The 19331-nt window shown below is 53.6% G+C and overlaps 1 long non-coding RNA gene across 1 annotated transcript; it reads right to left on the reverse strand.

Moving 5' to 3' along the window:
* Positions 1-8242: 8242 nt before the first annotated feature.
* Positions 8243-17311, reverse strand: LOC105707811 (uncharacterized). The gene is made up of 2 exons (XR_010337979.1): positions 17197-17311; positions 8243-8597 (listed from the first exon to the last, which is right to left on the reverse strand). It is a non-coding gene; the product is annotated as an uncharacterized LOC105707811 (long non-coding RNA).
* Positions 17312-19331: the final 2020 nt, after the last annotated feature.

Raw genomic sequence — 19331 nt, forward strand, 5'->3', positions numbered from 1 at the left:
TTTTTAGTGTTTAAAAGCCTAACAAAATATATTTAGTTAAAAAAATCTACCAATGTTTAAATCATCAGAATTTCTAAAACAGGTGTTCTGAACATATTCCAGGGTAATCCAGGGTCTAACTATGATAGACACTAAAACATTTTTAATGAATACATGATCAAATTAATGAAGTAAACTCCCTGATAGGGCTCCTGGGACATCTGGATTTTTCACAGTAACCCTTGGGCCAAAGTCAAGATTCTCCTGCAGCCTGGGTTCCCATTCACTCAGTGGTTCCAGAGTCTAGCTCCACACAGGAGGCCTGGAAACGCAGCCATGCATCCTTATCCTGGGAGCCCCTCCTCGCTCCATGGGTTTCCTTCGCCCCTTGCCTTCCCAGGACTTACCTTTGCATCAAAACTTGCCTTTTCCCCAGCCTCCACAGGGCATTACCCCTGGTTCCTCAGCCCGGCACCCACTCCCCGCCCTCGCAGTTCCAAGTGCTGACAGACATCTGCGGCCTTCTTCGCAGCCTGTCATTTCCTGGAGAGCAGGCTTTGGTGTCTTTGTCAGCTTTGGATCTCTGGCACCAAACCTAATGCTGATTACATAGTAGATGCTCAGGGAATGATTCTATAATGATAAAGTGACTAGTTTACCATTAGGAACTGCCTTCAAATAATGCAGTCACTTGCAAAACATCAGTAGGGAGTGTTTTTAGACATTACATGCCCAGAAATCAGTCAGGGCTGGATTTGGACCAGTAGGCCACAGAGTAGGACCAGTAGATGGAATTATCAGAAACTCAGGTGTACCACTGTGCATGGCTTTCTCCCCTGGATCTTTGCTGTAACCCAGCTGGACTCATTGTTTTCACCCCTGGGCCCCTTCTTTTATTCTTAATCTAGCAGCCATGATGATTCTTCTGAACTATAAATCAGGACTCTGCTTAAAACCCTGCAGTAGCTCCCTGCTTCACTCATAATGGATACAAGTTCTGTCCCCTGGCCACTGACCTCAAATTATACCATAGCTGAAGGTTCTACATAGGCCTGCTGAGGTTATGTGACGTTGAGAGCGAATGTAAGCATTTGGGTAATAAACGCCTTTGACTCTTAGTTTTCTGTTGCTGAAAGTCATGTTGGAGACATTTGCTCAATCTTAGTCATGTTTCCAGGAAGAAAGACTCGTTTTATGAGCCTCATGGGATATTGGTGGTGTTAGTAACAAGAAGAGTTGAAGGTCGAGTGTCAGGATTGCTGTTGTTAGCAAATACTTTTATCTCCCTATTAAAATTAATCAGAAGCACTTCACTTGCAGCTGGCAAGGCCAACAATACACCTTCAGTGTCCCCCCTTGGGGCTCTCCTGGATTCCTCAGCCTGGTATTCACTATGTGAGGGGTCTGGTCGGCGGCAACTGTGGTCAGCTTTCCAGCCCACAGGGTGTCAGTCAGCCCTTCCCATTGCCGAGAGTGCAGGAGAGACCTGGAGAGCAGGAGGCAGCATCTCCCCCAGACAGCGTTAGAAGGTTACATGGATGTCAAAGGGTGGAAAACAACCCCTGCAAAAATTCAGGGGCTGCCTCAGTAACATTACTAGGGGGCCAACAATCCGGAGCATGTAACAGGTCCCCTCCAAGGTGAAGGACAAGTGCTGCTGGCCCCTCCACCCCTACTCTCCAACCTCCTTCACCTGCTGTATTTTTCCCATCGCATTTCTCACTCTCTAACCTGGTGTCTATTTTACTTGATGATTGTGCTTATTGCTCGCCATTTGCCTTCCTTTGCTAGAATGTTCCCTGTACTGGAACAAGGTTTTTTTGTCTGACTTGTTTGCGGACAAATCCCAAATGCTTCAAAAATGCCTGGTACCCTGTAGATACTTGTGTGCATACCTTCTATTGGCCCTCCCGGTTCCTTCTCCCCGCCTTTCCCTGGGAGACTCACCTGTGGGGCCCGCACCAAACCCTGTGGGTTGTGGGGAGATGGAAGGAGGAGAGCATTCCCCAGCTCTCACAGGCCACTCAAGCAGGGTGTACCCGAAGCCCATTGTACCTCTGTAGAACTTTCCCTCCAGGTCCTCACAACTACATCTTTGTCCCCTCAGGGATCAGCTGCTGCCTGCTGGAGGGTAGGACACTAGCCCTGTAGGTTCCCCTCCATTCCCATCTTGGGAAATAGTCCCTTAAATAATCCCTTCTTGAATTATCATCTTTTGAGTGTGCTGTTTTCAATCCTGGTTGATACAGTGCTCAATTTTCACTGAATGAATGAATGAATGATGTAAGTTCTAGTCTGAGTCCAAAGGTCTCTTAGTGCTGGGTATCTTCTTTCAGCCCCTCCAGATCCCCTCTCCACCCTTTTCCCCGGAAGGCTTACCTGTGGGGACCGCACCAACCCAGAGGCTAAAGGCCCCTTAGTCTATCCCACTCCCACCCAGTTCTCAGGCCTTCAGACTGACTGAGTTAAACCACCAGCTTTCCCGGTTCTCCAGCTTGCTGACAGCAGATCTCGAGAGGGACTTCTGCACCTCCAGAATCATATGAGCCAATCCCTATGGTAAATAAACAAAACATACTGGTTCTGTTTCTCTGGAGAACCTGACACAAATTTGGTTCCAAAAATGGCTTCAGAAGAACAGAATTTTAGGGATGTTTTCCAAACTGGTTCTGGGGTTTCTGGAACTGGCTCTCTAGATGGATTAAATTCAGAGATGCTAATGACACCATTTCAATTAGTAATGAGAACACCAGTAGTCCATGGTGTGAACTGTTTATAGAAATACACAAAATATGTGTATTGAATACTCTTACTACGACCACTTGTGAAAAGCAAGAAGCTGAGTGATTCTGTAGATGAGAACTTCAGACATTTTTCGGAAACTAAGAAAGATAATGGCATTGGTTGGTTGGTCCTAATGTCACTGGACAAAGTGGTGAAAGAAGATGAGCTCTGGGATTCAAATTCCCAGCCCAAGAGCTGCACAAAAGACCGAAGAGCTTCTAGGTGCGCCTTAAAGGAGACTCATCTCCTGTGGCCGAGAAAGCCTGAAATAAAAGCAAATGCAGAACCTCATCCTTGGATTGCCTGTATTACAATGCAAGTTGAACCCCCGCCTTACTGAACATCTGCTATTCAAATGTGGGCATTGACTGGAAAGCAAGGGGATCCCGTAAGTTGGAATGCGGATGCGTGGGAAGACTGATGAAACGGGTCGTTGAGCCCCTAAATGCTGATGAGTCTTGTTTGCCTTAGGGAGAGGTCTCCCCACCCCCCAGTGGAACTGGCCTCCCCATCCCCAGCGGCAGCGGCCTCCCCACTCAGTGGCATGAGTCTTCCCGCCTTTGTCTGGGGGAACTGACTGCATTGCCTGAGGAAATGGTAGTGGCCTCCCCTGAGGCAGTTTTTTAAACCGCCGATTCTCCTCAGGACTCTCCCCGACCCCCTCTTACAGACCTAAACTAGACCCAGGTCCCAGCAGGCCCCTAAAGGTGAGAAGCACAGTCTGACCTGTGAGGAGGTGTGCTACCTTCCAAAAGAACTGCCTGAGTTTTCTAATTCATACAGAAAGAAATCCGTGGATCAATCTACACGTCTAATTCATTCAAGCAGAAATTGTTCCCTATAAGTGAATGAATATAAAGGGTGTGGGATAATGGTGAAAGAAATGTGAAGTTGGATCAGGCCGATCTTATTGATGTGGGTCTACAAAGCAGAGTTTCTGCATTTAATGTTGCAGGCAGGGAGTTCGAAGGGACCCTAACAGTTTGGTGGGTTGGCTGAAACATGGATTGAAAGAGGGCCCACAGTGAGCAAATTGGAAATTCCCAGTCTCTCATGGCTTGATGTAGAAAAAAGGCTTGGGGAGATTGTAACGTTCCAGTAGATTTGTCATTTAAGACCTACTCACCTGCACTGAGAGGGTCCCAAAAAACATACCTTTCACCAATGCTTTGAGCCCCAACAACCCCGAAGAGCTCCATGACACACACCTCCATGGGCCAGACTTACAGTGTAGACTGCAGCCCCACCGGAAAACTGAAATGCAGTGGGAGTAATTGGGTCATGGGTGGGGCAGAGACTAAGTGGCAGCACTCACCCAGCAAAGCCAAGGTCGGCATGGTTCACTTAACGAACAGCAGATCACAGCCACCATCAGAACAGTCTGGCTAGTTAATTATGGTGTTCCTAGGAGTGAAATTATTCCTACTTGACCTGTATAAGCAAAAATGGTCTAGGTCAAGTGAACAAAAGTCTTACTTGAATCATTGTTTTTAAAAAAAAAAAACCTCAGGCCAGGCGCACGCTGGCTTATGCCTGTAATCCCAACACTATGAGAGGCCGAAGTGGGCAGATCACGAGGTTAGGAGTTTGAGACCAGCCTAGCCAACATCGTGAAACCCCGAGTCTACTAAAAATACAAAAATTAGCCAGGCAAGGTGGCACGTGCCTGTAATCCCAGCTACTCAGGAGGCTGAGGCAGGAGAATTGCTTGAACCCAGGAGGCAGAGGTTGCAGTGAGCTGAGATGGCACCACTGCACTCCAGCCTGGGCGACAAAGGGAGACTCTGTCTCAAACAAACAACCTCAGCGACTCTCTAGTCACAGCCCCTCAATCAGTTTCCAGATGAGCCAGTTTACAGACCCAGAACCTCTTGGATAAGGGGAGCCCAAGTCCCCTCAAGGAAGGACCTTAGTACGCTACCAAAAATTTACACTGTTAATCTCCCTGAAGGGAACCACCCTGGCCAGTGTAACTCTGTATTGGGGAAAAGGAAACAATCAGACCTTTTGGTGACTATTGGACACTGTCTTTATCTAAACTGATATTGGTTCCAGGAGACTGAAAGTGACACTGGCCTTCTGGTCAGTAAGGGCTTATGGAGGTCAGGTGATCAACGGAGTTTTAGCTCAGCTCCATCTCATAGTGAGGCCGGCGGGGCCCTGAGCCCATCCTGGGGTGATACCCTAGTTCCAGATGTGTAATTGAAGCAGACGTAGCAGCTGACAGGACCCCCACACTGGCTCCATAAGCTGTGGAGTGAGGACTAATTACGGTTGGAAAGGCCAAATGGAAGCCACTAGAACTGTCTCTACCCAGGAAAATAGAAAAGCTAAAGCAATATTGCATCTCCGGAGGGACTGCAGAGATCAGTGCCACCATCGAGGACTTGGGAGATGCAGAGATGGTGATTCCCAACACAGCCGTATTCAATTCTATTTGGCCTGTGTAGAAGACAAATCTGTCTTGAAAAATGACAGTGGATTATCATAAGCTTAACTCAGTGGTGGCTCCAGCTGCAGCTGCTGTACCAGGTGTGGCTTTATTGCTTAAGTAAATTACTACCTCTCCCAGTACCTGGTACTGTATGCAGCTGTTGATCTGCCAAATGCCCTTTTTTCCGTACTTGTCCACAAGGCCCACAAGAAGCAGTTTGCTATCAGCTGACAAGGCCAGCGATCCCCCTTCACTGCTAGGGGCACATCAGCTCTCCGGCCGCACATCGCGATTTAGCTCGCGGCGATCTAGAGCTCCTCTCCCTTCCACAGGATACCGCACGGGGGTAATACATGGATGACACCATGCTGATTGGACTTGGTGAGCATGAAGTAGCAGCCACTCTTGACTTACTGGAAAGACATTTGCATGTCAGAGGGTGGGAAATAAATTCAACTAAAATTCAGGGTTTTTTTCCTCAACTAAATTTCTGGGAGTTTGGTGGTGTGGGGTATGTCAAGATAACCCCTCTCAGGTGAAGAAGTTGCATCTGGCCCTTCCTACAACCAAGAAAGAGGCATGTTGTCTAGTGGGCATCTTTGGATTTTGGAGGCAACACATTCTGCATTTGGGTGTGTTACTCCGGCCCATTTACCAAGTGACCCGAAAAGCTGCTGGTTTTGAGTAGAGCCCATAGCTAAGGAAGGCTCTGTAGCAAGGCCAGGCTGCTGTGCAAGCCGCTGAGCCACTTGCACCATATGACCCAGCAGATCCAACGGGTTCAAAGTGTCAGTGGCTGGTGGCCACTACTGGTGAACCCAAGGGCAAGCCTTTAGGATTTTGGACAAGGCCCTGCTGTCATCTGAAATGATTACCCTCCTTTCAAGAGACAGCTCTTGGCCTGCTACTGTGCCTTAGTAAAAACTCAACACTTGACAGGGGCCACCAAGCTACTATACGACCCAAGCTGCCCATCGTGAACTGGGTGTGATCTGACCCTCCAAGCCATAAGGTTGGGTGTGCACAGTAACACTGTCATCAAATGAAAGTGGTGTGTACAGGACCGGGCCCCCAGGCCCTGAGGCACAAGGAAGTTACGAGAAGAAGCGGCCCAAATGCTCCTGGTCCCCTGTCGCTGCTGCCCTGCCTTCTCTCTCCCAGCCTGCAGCTATGGCCTCATGGGGAGTTCCCTGTGTTCAGTTGACAGAGGAAGAGAAGACTCAGGCTGCTTTACACATGTTTCCGCATCATATGGGGATGGCACCTGAGCGTGGACAGTGACAGCACCACAGCCCCTCTCTGCGACATCCCTCAAGGCAGTGGTGAAGGGAAACCCTCCCAGTGGGCAGGACTCCAAGCAGTGCAACTGGCCATTCACTTTGTTTGGAAGGAGAAATGGCCAGATGTGGGTTACACTCCCATTCACAGCAATGGTTTGGCTACATAGGAACTTGGAAGGAGCATGATTAGAAAACTGATGACAAAGAAATTTGGGGAAGAGGTAAAACCTCTCTGAATGGGCAAAAATGTAAAGATAATTTTTCTCTCATGTAAATGCTCAACAGAGTGACCTCAGAAGAGGAGGGCTTGAATCAGCAGGTGGAGAAGATGATTGCTCTGGGGCTGGCTCATGAACAGAGCAGCCGTGGTGGCAGGGATGGAGGCTGTGCGTGGGCTCAGCAACACGGACCGCCACTCACCAAGGCCGACCTGGCTACGGCCACCGCTGACCGTCTCATCTTCCACAACAGAGACCAACAATGAGCCTCTGATAGGGCACCCATCCCCAGCGTGACCAGCCAGCTACCTCGGGGCAGGTTGATGACACTGGACCATTTCCAGCATGGAAGGAAGAGTGTTTTGCCCTTACTGGAGACACTCTGAATATGGATTTGCTTTCCGTGAACACAGTGCCTCTGCCAAAACTGCCATCTGCGGACTTAGAGAATGCCTCATCCGCCTTCCTGGTCCCCCACACAGCATGGCTTCTGACTAAGGAACTTACTTCATAGCCAGAGAGGTTTGGCAGTGGGCCCATGCTCATGGGACTTGCTGGTCTTACCATGTTCCCCGTCGTCCGGAAGCAGCTGGCTTGATAGAACAGTGGAATGGCCTTCTGAAGCCACAGTTACAGCACCAGCTAGGTGCCAATACCTGCAAGGCTAGGGCAAGGTTCTCTGTAAGGCTGTGATCTGCTCCGAACCCACATGCAATGGATAATGCTGTTTGTCCCATAGCCAGGATTTGCGGGTCCAGGCATCAAGGGGTGGGAATGGGAGTGGCACCACTCACCATCACCCCAAGTGACCCTGTAGCAAAATATTTGCCTCCTGTTCCCACAACATCATGCTCTGCTGGCCTAGTGGCCTTAATTCTCAAGGGAGAAATGCTTTTACCAGGACACACAACAATGATTGCATTAAACTGTAAGTTAAGATTGCCACTGGGCACTTTGGGGTCCTCATTCTTCTGAGTCAACAGGCAAAGGAGGAGGGTTATGGTGTTGACGGGGGTGACAGAGCCAGACTACAAGGGAAATTGGACATTCCTGCACAAAGGAGGTGAGAGAGGATGTCTGGAATGCCAGTGATCTCTAGGGCCCTCTTAATATTCGCATGTTCTGTGATTCAGGTCAATGGAAAATTACAACAACCGAATCCAGGCAGGATTACTGAAGGCCCAGACCCTTCGCAGGAATAACGGTTGGGGTCACCCCACCAGGTATAGAGAGCTGCGGCCAGCTGAGGTGCTTCCTGAAGGCGAAGGCCATGCAGGATGGGAAGTGGCAGAAGGCAGGAATGAGGACCAGCTCCGACCCCACACAGAAATAGGACTGCTGTGGCCACATTTCCCCCTTAGTGTGAATACGTTCGTGGTATACATGCAGTTCGCAAATATCTTTGTTTTCGTTCTTCTCTGATACTGTTAGCATGTAACATACATGTGTTGGCTTTCTGTCAGTGGTTAAGTATGGTTAATTTCACGTCGTGATATTTAGGGTACAGGATACCAGGAGAAGAATAAGCACCACCAAGGGCTCTGTGATGACCTCGTCATTGCCTTTATTTGGAGATAAGTGAGGTTTAAGGAGACGCAGATGGGTGCTAAGTTGACAGGGGTGGGCGAGGGGCCGAGGCATGCCTGGCTCGCCAGTGAAACCTCATTTCTGAGTGTCTGTGAGGATGTTTCCGGAAGAAACTGGCATCTGAATGAGTGGACTGAGGAGGAGTCACCGTCACCCGTGTGGCTGGGTGGCACTCAACCCTCTGAGGACCTGAACAGCACAGAAACCTAGGAAGGGTGAATTCACTTTCTTCTTGAGCCGGGAAACCCTTCTTCTCCTGCGCTAGACACTGGTGCTCTTGGTCTTGATTCTCAGGCTTTCTGAACGGGACCAGGACTGAAAGATAGACAGACAGATAGACAGACAGAGGATTAATGAGGGGAACTGGGCCCCACATTTATGGAGGCTGAGACATCCCACGACAGGCCGCCCGCAGGCTGGAGACCCTGGGATGCTGGCAGCATGGCCCTGTTCAAGTCTGAAAGCCAAAGAACTCGGGCAGCAATGGTGTAACTTTCAGTCCAACCCAAAGGCCTGAGAGCCGGGGACCACGGGCTAAGTCCAAACGACAAGGAGCCTGGCGTTGTCCAAGGACAGGAAGAGTGTGCTTCAGCTCCCGCAGGACCATGGCCCCCGCAGGGTAGATGCCGCCCGCCCGCACTGAGGGCAGCTCTTCCCTGCCAAGCCCACTCAGACTCACATGCCAGTGTCTGGAAACTCCCTCACAGACACACTCGGAAACAAGGCTTTCCCACGTTTCCAGGTATTCCTTTATCCAGCAAGTGGACATCTAAAATTAATATCACAGCAGCCAAGGTTAAAGAATGCTCATTTTGTGGGGTGGGCAGACTGCCTTCCCCAGTACCCATGGGTAGTCTAGGTGGCCCTGCTCCCAGGGTGGGTGCTGGGTGTGGTCTGCTTGCCCAGAGCTTGGGCTTGGCCATGGGACGCGGGGGGCACCTGGGCAAACCTGCCTCCCACAGCCTCCCAGGGCCTGAGGCAAGCTCTCTGCGGTGGCTCCCCACCCCTAGCCGGCTAGATTTCCCCGTGGCCTCCCAGCTCCTGTCCATGTTGTCCTGTTGGGTCCGTGTGGGTCAGTGAACTCCCGGCCCTGTCACTGCAGACAGAGCACAGGGAGAGCTCGGCAGCCAGCAGAGTGGCCCAGTTGCCAGGCGTCCACACGAGGCTCTTGGCTCTGTTCACTCGGCTGGTCTTGATTAGTCAGCAAACATCCTGCAGGCCATGCAGGCTGGGGTGAGGCTGCCAGGGTGCCCCGGAGACCAGCAGCCCCGAGGGAGAGACCAAAGGAGAGGAGAACCCCACCCTCAGGCTGCTCCAGCACCTTGAGGCAGACAGGGCACGCTGGCCAGGCAGGGCCATCATCTCCAGGGCTGTGGGCAGTGACTTGTCACAGCAGCAGACAGCGCCGGCCAGCTCTCGGCTGTCCACAGAGCCCGTGCCCTTTCCTGTTTCCACCCCATACCCAATACCTGACTCCTTTTTTTTTGATAAGGTCTCACTTTGTGGCCCAGGCTGGAGTCCAGTGGCGTGGTCATAGCTCATTGCAGCCTCAAATTCCTGGGTTCAAGAGATCCTCCCGCCTCAGCCTCCCAAGTAGCTAAGAATACAGGGGCGAGTCTGGCTAATTATTATTATTTTTGGAGAGACAGGGTCTCACTATGTTGCTCAGGCTGGTCTCGAACTCCTGGCCTCAAGCAATCCTCCTGCCTCAGCCTTCTGAGTGCCTGGGATTGCAGACGTGAGCCTCTGCGCCAGGCTCTTTGTCATTTTTGTTCTTTTGGATCCTCAAAGCAGGGTGTGCCCAGCTCAGCAGCGCCCGCAGGACTCAGAGGCCAGGCCGGCTGCCGCTTTAATTCCAGCTCCCTTGGACTTGAGGGGCTCCTAGTGGCTCGCCAGCCCAATTTCTAATCTGGAGCTATTTGCAGGCAACTTTTGGAGGGTGGGGTGGCGATGGGGAAGGGTGTGGAGTGGCTCCAGCAGCAGACGGTGCCCCAGACGAGCTATGCAGTGAGACAGCGTCCTCATATTTTCTTTTAATTCTTTAGACATGCTTTCCTTTAGTTTATTGAGCATATTTTAGACAATGAGTTTAATGTCTCTGCTAATAAATCCAGTGTCTGGGCCATTTCAGGAAGTTTCTGTTGATCTCCCCCTGTACATGGGCCGTACTTTCACGATTATTTGCATGTCCGGTAAGTTTTTGTTAATAACTGGGCATTTTAGTAACATAACGTGGCTACTGTGGAAATCGGGCTCCCCCTTCCCCAGGCTGTGTGGCTGTGGTTTTGTTTGTTGAGTGACGTCTCCGGCCTCCTTCTGGAGTCCGCTTTCTGTGTTGTGTGTGGACCCTGCAACCTTTTCTCAGCAGTGCGGTGGGCGGCTAATGATTGGACAGAAATGGCCTTCAATGCCAAAGCTCCCCAGGCCTTGCCAAGGGCTCTGCGGGGTGCTGGGGCCACCTCGGACCCTCAGCCAGGCAGGCAGCAACTCTGCCTTAGCCTGCACGTCCTGCTGCTCAGAGCCTCAAGCTCACCCAGAGGTGAGCTCTCAGCCACCCCAGGTCCTTCCTGAGCATGTCTACAGCCCAGGAATCCGCAGGGCCTCCCGGGGGCCTGGAAATGTACACAGCGTCCCGGGGCCTGGGGGACACGTGGAGCCTCTGAAGGCATCTCTGCACTTTTCATTGCCCAGTTTTTCCTCCTCAGCCTTTCGGTGAGTCCAGTGTCTGCTCCAGCTGCCGGGTTCCTCCTCAGCCATGAAATTAGGTGATTTCTTCCAAATCGTTTTTGACAAATCCCCTTGGGAAAAAGGCTTTTCTTACTGGGGGAGCTCCCAGGCAGGTCAAATGGAGGCAGCCTTGCCAGCAGGGTTTTCCAGGGACCCACAGGCATCGGAATAACAACAGTCCTCAGCATTAAGCCTTTGAAGGAGCTCCCACCCCGATCTGCCACTTCCGGGGGCTTCCAGGCTGCTGGGTGTTGCTGTGATTGTGGCTTTTGGTTTTCAAGGCTCCCGCAGGAGCTGAAGAATATAATGGATCTTGCTCAGCAAGAGAGGAATAAACCACCGACCACACAGAGATGAGAGTCTCAAAATGACTGCGGAACTCAGGAAGCTAGACAAAAAGAACCCACCCCACATGACCCTTCATCTACAACTCTAGAAAATGCCAACGATCCATGGTGACAGAAAGATGGGAGGCTGCCTGGGATGGGGCGGGGCGGGAGAGAGGGAGTAGAACGGGGCTCAAAGAACCCTTCGGGGGTGATGGAGATGTTCAATATCTGATGTGAGGACAGTTTCAGGAGTGTAGACATGAAAACTTACCAAACTGTATACTCACTGTATATGAATTATATCTCAGTGAAGCCAGGTTTTTTTTTTCATTAAAAGATGACCTGGATCTCTCTACCTGAAAACAGCTCTCCTTCTCCAGGTTCCCCAGCTCCAGTCCGCCTGCATCCAGAGTTGGCAGGACCCTGTCTCTGCCTGAGACAGCAACTCCCTATGAGTCCCTGTGGACACGGCTCTGCCCTCGCCCACCTCTGCTTGCACGGCTCCCAGCGAGAGCGCCCCCCTCGCCCTCGCCCTGGTGAACATCTGCTGACTGCCAGCCAAGCCCACGCCTGAGCGCCTCCTGCTCTCCCTGTCCAGGGCTCACCTCCCAGTTGTTCTGGAATCCTCTGTGTATGCAACTGCTTCAGACCGCAGCGGGCGGCTTTGGAAGGGCACTGGGGTGCAGTGACAGGAGCCAGGCTTACCCATCTGCTGTTGAAACAAACTCAGCAGCACTCTCGAAACAGCCTAGATGCTCCGCGCCCGGGCCTGGTGGAGCGCCCGGCACCTGCGTGCGGCGGCTGCTGCGTGGTCCCGGCCACAGCCTGGTGTGAATAGGCCTAGCTGAGGGAGGAGCACGGTCCCCGCTCTCCTTTCTCCTCCACCAGCCCCTGCCCGTGGGTGAGGAGGGCCGGACGGTCAGCAGGGGCCTCATGGGAGGCCCGCAGTCACCTCATGGGAGGCCCGCAGTCACCAGGCCCCCCGTCCAACTCCCCGCCTCCAGCATCACACCCTGGCGTGGCCCCAGAAGGCCCTCTTGTTGGGACAGCAAGGGCTGGGGCCTGGAGAAGCCTTTCCAAGAGGAAGAGGGAGGCGCTGCCGCGGGGCCTCCTTCCACGGCCCTCCCTCCCCACGCCGGCCTGCTGCCTGCCCTGGAGACCAGAAGCCGGCCAGGCCTGTCCGCAGGTTTCTGTAGCTGGCCCAGGTGGCTGGCAGCCAGGCCAGGGCTGGCCTGTGGGTGTCTGGCCCCACTGGCCACCAGTCACCTTTCCCCGCTCTGGCCTTGGCCACAGCCCCACAGCTGGCACGACGCTGCGACCTTTCCCCCACTTCCAGCTCTGGCCTCCAGATGATTCCAGGGCCCTGAAGTTTACTTGAGTCACATGTCGCTGGTACAGAAGTCTCCCACCCTGTTCCCTCTCCTTGTCCTGGGTTTAAAGGGCCACACTGGAGAGCAGGCACAGAGCCTCGAGCCCTTGAGCAGGGCCAGGTGTAGGACCAGAGCCCCAGTTGGGCCCAAGACCCGCAGGCCTCAGAAGCCCCAGCCCACAACTCGTGGGCCAGCTTTCCCTGATGGCATTCATCATGATGGCTGGGGTTCAGTGACCACTTTCTCTGGTGGCCGCCAGGATGGCATCTGTGGGCCATCCGCCTCCCACCAGAGACTCTGGCCTCTGCCCCCTGCTTAGAGCCCACGACCACCACCCCAGCTGCTTCTCTGCTCCCTGCAGCATGGCACAGCCTACCAGCGACCCCCTCCCGCACACCTGTCCCCAACACGAGTGACAGGTGGGCCCCACATGTCTGCCCTGAAGAAGCCTGAGGCCCGAGCATCCTTCCCAGAGACCTGCAGCAGGGGCACAGGGCTGCCCACCTGCAGAGCAGGGGCCGGTCTCACTGCACCACATGAGACAGATGGAGAAACCGAGGCCCAGAGAGGGAAGACTTCCTGAAAGCAGGGCCAGATACGTGAGGCCCTGGTGATCCCCAGCCCCAGGACTCGGGGACCCAGGGGCACAGAGCTGAGGGTGGGAGATCTGGGGGGAGCCGATGGCTCCCATGCCTCTCACACTTGCCTGAGGATGTGGGGCAGAAATGTGGAAAGGTCAGCTTGGCCCTCCCCTGGTCTTAGGGGAGCGAAGCAGGGTCTGGGCAGGAACCACTGCCTGCCGTGGAAGCCTGCAGACACCGCCCGCCTCTGCCGGGCTTCTGCGTTGTGAGAGTCTCCCTGTCTCCAGCCTGATGTTCTGTAGACCTGGGCAGGGGATTCCCCGATTGCATGTTGATTGCAGGGTAGACGGCACCAAAGTCACCTCCTGGCTTCTGTAGCTGGCCCAGGTGACTGGCGGCCACTCACGCTACCCTCCCCTCTGGCGATTCTTGTTCTTCAGGTCTGAGGCAGGACCCAGTAAGCAAACTTGGGAAGTGGCATCCACCAGGCCACCCCAAAGAGCCTCCCATCTGCCACCAGGTCCCTTGGGTCTGTGCCCTTCCCTGGCTGAGGGTCCTCAGCCTCCCAGCAAGCAGTGGTCACCTGCCCACCTCCTGGAATGAGCTCTCAGTACTTTCCCGTTCCCCCAGAGAAATCCCCCGTGGGCACGCAGGTTGCAAGAGGTCACTGCAGTCCCCAGGAGGAGACCTTCTTATCTAAAGCACTAATTCCTGAGTGAGGAGACCCTAGAGCTCAAGGGCCTGGGACAAGTAAGACAGGGAATCTAACTGTATTTCTAGAGGTGTCCCAAGCCAGCCGAAACAGGCAGGGAGTGGGACTGTCTGCATGCTGCCCTTCGGCTGTGTGACAGGTGACTCGCTGCACCCCCTCCGAGCTTCCGTTTCTGCAGTTTGAAAATGGGAGCCATGATGAAACTGACTCATGGGCTAACTTGGAGATGGAGGTGGCACAAAGAACGTGCTGAGTGCATGGTGGGTGCTTGGCACAGCTGAACGAGGGTTGCTATGGCAGCGCTTCTGAGCGCAAAGCACCGGCCTCTGGCTTCTATCAAGAAATAACATTGGCTGCACATGGTGGCTCACGCCTGAAATCCTAGCTCTTTGGGAGGCCAAGACCGGAGGATCACTTGAGGCCAGGAGTTTGAGATCAGCTGGGCAACACAGTGAGACTTCGTCTCTACTAAAGATTAAAAAAAAATTAGCTGGGCCCACGTGGTGGTGTGCGTCTGTAGTCTCAGTTACTCAGGAGGCTGAGGCAAGAGGATTGCTTGAGCCGGGGAGTTGGAGTTTGCAGTGAGCCGTGACTGTATCACTGTACTCCAGCCTGGGCGATGGAGCGAGACCCTGTCTCAAAAATAAAAGTGGACATGCATGTGTGTCTGCAGGTGTGTGCGCAAATGTTACTGCTGTGTGTCTGCACGTGTGTGTGCAAATTTTACTGCTGTGAAGGCGTGTGCATTTGTGTGCACCCATGTTACTGCTGAGTGCATGTGTCTGCACATGTGTGCGTGCATGTTACTGCTGTGAGCGTGTATGTCTGCAAGTTTGTGCATGCATGTTACTGCTGTGTGTGTGCACACGTATGCACACGTTACTACTGTGAGTGTGTGTGTACATATGTGTGGGTGCATGTTACTGCCGTGAGGGCATGTATCTGCACATGTGTGAATGCATGTTACTGCTGTGAGGGCGTGTGTGTGCATGTGTGTGCACACATTACTGCTGTGAGGGTGTGTGTCTGCACGTGTGCATGCACGTTACTGCTGTGAGGGTGGGTGTGTCTGCACTTGTGTGCACGTTACTGCTGTGTGTGTATCTGCACATGTGTGCATGCATGTTACTGCTGTGAGTGCTTGTGTCTGAACGTGTGTGCGCACATGTTACTGTGTGTGTCTGCACATGTGTGTGTGCACACATGTTACTGCTGTGTGTGTCTGCCCGTGTGTGCATGCATGTTACTGCTATGTGAGTCTGCACTGCTGTGAGGGCGGGTGTGTCTGCACTTGTGTGCACATGTTACTGCTGTGTGTGTATCTGCACGTGTGCATGTATGTTACTGCTGTGAGTGCATGTGTCTGAACATGTGTGCATATGTTACTTCTGTGAGTGCATGTGTGTCTGCCCATGTATGCATGCATGTTACTGCTATGTGAGTCTGCACTGCTGTGAGGGCGTGTGGCTGCTCTCTCAGGTCCAGAGAGACACTCTAATAACAATCACCCTGCTGTCCAAATCTTGGCTTCTAAGTGTTGTTCACTAAAAGAAACCAAACCTCCTTGGAAAAATGGCTGACTCCAAGGACAGGGCAGGGGATGGAGTAGATGGGCCTGGACCACCTTGCTGAGCCAGAAAGCAAGGACTTGCTCCAAGCATGACAGGACCTGTCAAAAGGCCACAAGAGCCAGCGAAGGGGCTCTTAGTCATGCGGGCTGCCATGAAAAATCCTGTAACGCTGGCTTCTGCGAAACAGGAACATATCTCGCACAGTCAGGAGGCTGGGAAGTCTGAGATCGGGAGCTTGATGGCTGGGTTCTGGTGGGCGCTCTTTGGGTTGCATCTGGCTGACTTCTCACGGTGTCCTTCTGTGACGGAAAGAAAGGTGCCAGCTTTCTGGCCTCTCCCACCCCCATGACCTAATCACCTCCTGAAGGCCCAGCCTCCTAATGCCATCACCCTGGGGGTGAGGATTTTGACACTGGAACATGGAGAGGATACAGACATTCAGACCATGAGGGCTCCCGCTAGCCAAACCTGGGAAAGTTTTGAGCATCTAAGTAAATAAATGATTGTAACACATAACTCACTGAACAAAACAGCATATCACCCCTCCACACGGATATAAACTAATATATACATAAATTGAAATGTTAACGAGAAATGGATATTTACATAATTTCAATGTACCTCCCCTCAAAATACTTACTAATTACAAAATAAAAAAGAGTAACTTGACATGGAGACACCTGGCAGCAGCGAACACCGTCAGCCACGGGGGAAAGCAATCGTATTAGGCAGCATGAGTTCCAGCGAGAAGAACACGGCATTGCCTGGGAGATTTCCTACCAAAGATCACACCCTGACCCCAATTATAAGGACACGTCAGACAAACCCAAAGCAGACCCACTGTGGGTATTTTCCCTCATGGGACACCACAGAGAACCCTCTGGCCTGAGAGCGTCCTAAACACCGTCTGATGCTGTGTGTTCCGGGGCGCCGCCACCTCTGCTGCACCTTGCCAGTGCAGGCAGGGCCCGGGGGCTGCAGCGGGGTCCGTGTGCAGGGTCTCTCTTACAGACATCGTGCCCAAAGGGCTTCATGAGAAAGAGTCGGAGAGGGCTTGGACCTCGAGGGGTCCAGGGGGATTGAGGAAAAACAAGGAAGAGATTGGGCTCCGCATAGTCATGGAACCTAGCTAAAAGTGGCCCGCCACTAAGGGAGCCTCAGCAAAGCAGCCCCACAGCACCCTGGCTCTTGCGTGCTGATGGGTGACTGCCCTGGGAAGTGCTGGGTCTCATGTGGCAGCCAAGGCCTTCTGTGGACCAGGAGTGGCAGTAAAAGGTGCATGCATGTGTGTGTGCCCCTGTGCACACACACAAGCATGTGTGTATAATTGCGTGCCTGTGTGCGTGCGTGCATGTGTGCGTGCCTGTGTGCGTGTGCGTGCGTGTGCGTGCGTGTGTGTTGGGGGCTGGGTTAGCTTGCCGGTTTGCCGGTAGCTTGACTGCTAACTTTGAGAAGGAAGACCATGTGGAAGGGTGGGGCCGGGGCTTCTGAAGAGTGCCTGTGTCACGGGATGTTTTTAGCTGTTGTTTCTTCCCTGGGGCAATTTGCCATCAGGTGGGGCCCATCAACCTGGAGAGAGAGGGACACCTTGCAAAGGAAAAGGCCAACCTTCCTGGGCTCATACCTGGTCGGGGCCTTGCTCCGGGCGCTGGTGACTCCGCTGATTCACACTGATGTCTGTCAGGGCTCTCGGTCATAAGCAACAGAAAACTCTCTAGCAACTTGGGCAGAAAAGCACTCTAAAAATCCATAGGAAGGCTGCAAAGACAGACAGGAACCCGGCCAAGGTCTCAGCCCGGGAACTGCCCAGGACACACCCCGCTGCACAGGGGGAGGCAGACTGCAGGACGAGGGTTTCCTGGAGACAGGAAGGGCAGGGTGAAGGCGGCCGTGAGTGACACAGTCCCCACGGTGTCACTGAAGGGGTAGGTGGCAGTAGAGCACCTGGCATGGCAGGAACCGGGCAAGGAGGCCTGAACGGCAGCCTTGGAGACCTTCACAGCAGCAGTGATGTGGCGGCGAAGGCTGGGCCAGAGCAGGGAGGAGAGTGGAGAAGGGAGTTCCGGGGCTGCAGCAGGTGGGGTGGGAACCTGGCCTGCCTCAGACGGGTGCAGCTGTGATGTGAGGGCACCGGGCCGGGCTGCAGAGCTTGGGAGTGGAATGCGACAAAACCGTTTGCCTCTTCATTCTTTGAGGGTCTCCTGTCTTGGGAAAGGGGTGGGCACCCGTGCAGCCCCTCAGGGCTGGACTCCCCTCCCCCACCTCTCTCAGCAGATGCAGGCCCCTCCCCGCCACTGCCTGGAACCCCTGCATCATCTCCAGTGAGAAACAGCAGGCCCGGGGCCCAAATCCAGGCCTGGGACTCTGCATTCCTCACTCTGCTGCCGGATGTGTTTGGAATTAGTCTAGAGGGAAGCCACGGTCAGAGAGGGTTTTGAGCAGGAGAGTTCCCGAGCAACTGGACTGTGGAGAGCCAATCTGGCTACGGCTGGACAAGGGACGGGAGGCAGTGAAGTGGGAGGCAGCACTCCAGGCACAGACGCAATGAGGCAGGGACTCAGTGTGGAAAGCGGAGGAACTGGCCCAGCTTGGGGGCTGATTGGATGTGGAGGGTGCAGGGGAAGCGGCTTTACCAGAATGAGTCTTCTTGTCCAAGGGAAGATACTGTGGTTTCCAGGCCCCCCCACCCCGAGCCTGTGGCCCCTGTGACCAGCCCTGGCCCTGCCTGTCTCCACAGACCCACTGTGGGGCCATCTCCTCCCCACGGCAGGGCCCTGGGCATCAGGCTCAGAGCCATGGGCTTTCTGGAAAGGCCTCTGGTTTCCTGGAAGGCCCAGGCAGCAAACACACAGCGTTATCTCTGCACTTGAGACTGTGCCAAGGCCCTGACTTGGGAAGATAAGGCTGTGTACACAGCGATCAGACGCAGGGGCGACCTCGGCTCCCCAGCAGCTGGTGGGAGTGGTGGGGAGGGACAGGAAGGGGTCTCAGGGCACAAAGACCCAGGAGCTATGGTGCCCTCCTCCAGGCTGCATCTGAGACAGGGATCCCAGCTAGAGCCCCGAGTACACCGGCTGTGAAGCTCTGCCGAGTACCTGGGAATCATGTCCATGCTGGCCACAGTCTGTCAACTGCACGAGTCAGGTGTGCGCATGGGTGCCTCTGTGTGCACGTGAGCTACTTCACTTCTTTCTGTGTTCACATGTTCGTGGAAGTGCTCCAGGCCCAAGGTGAAGGGATAGGACGCAGCAGGGGCAAGGACTCCATACTGAGTCCTTGAGACACACAGATAAGTGGTTACCAGGATGCCCGGGGGCTACGGGCACACACAGACCCGACCGAGCCCAGCGTAAGGGCCAGGGAAGACTTCCTGGGGGTCTGAGTGGAAGCTGCAGGGTGAGTGGGAGGAGGGAGGGTGGGTGTCAGTGTCCTAGGATTCAGGGGCACACAGAGTCCAGAGCAGGCACCCCAAGTATGCAATGGATTCTCTGGGGAATCACTGGTGCCGCTGAGCGTAAAGCTTATGGAGATGAGGTGGGAGGACTGAAACCAACTTTAAATTCCCACAGCTCTGCGGGGACTGCAGCTGCAGCCATAAGACGGTGACAGATAGCAGGCTTCCCTTTCCCCCATAAACAACTAGAAAACTAGACAAATGACATGAAGCAACTGTTTTGAAGCATAGATGCCGTGGCAGTGCTGTGACCTTAGAGAAGGACACACACGAGGGAGCTCCGGCTTCACCCTGGCTCTCTGCCC

Source organism: Aotus nancymaae, unplaced genomic scaffold (assembly GCF_030222135.1).
Source record: "Aotus nancymaae isolate 86718 unplaced genomic scaffold, 86718_ANA_hifiasm-v0.15.2.pri h1tg000057l, whole genome shotgun sequence".
Classification (NCBI taxonomy): Eukaryota; Metazoa; Chordata; class Mammalia; order Primates; family Aotidae; genus Aotus; species Aotus nancymaae.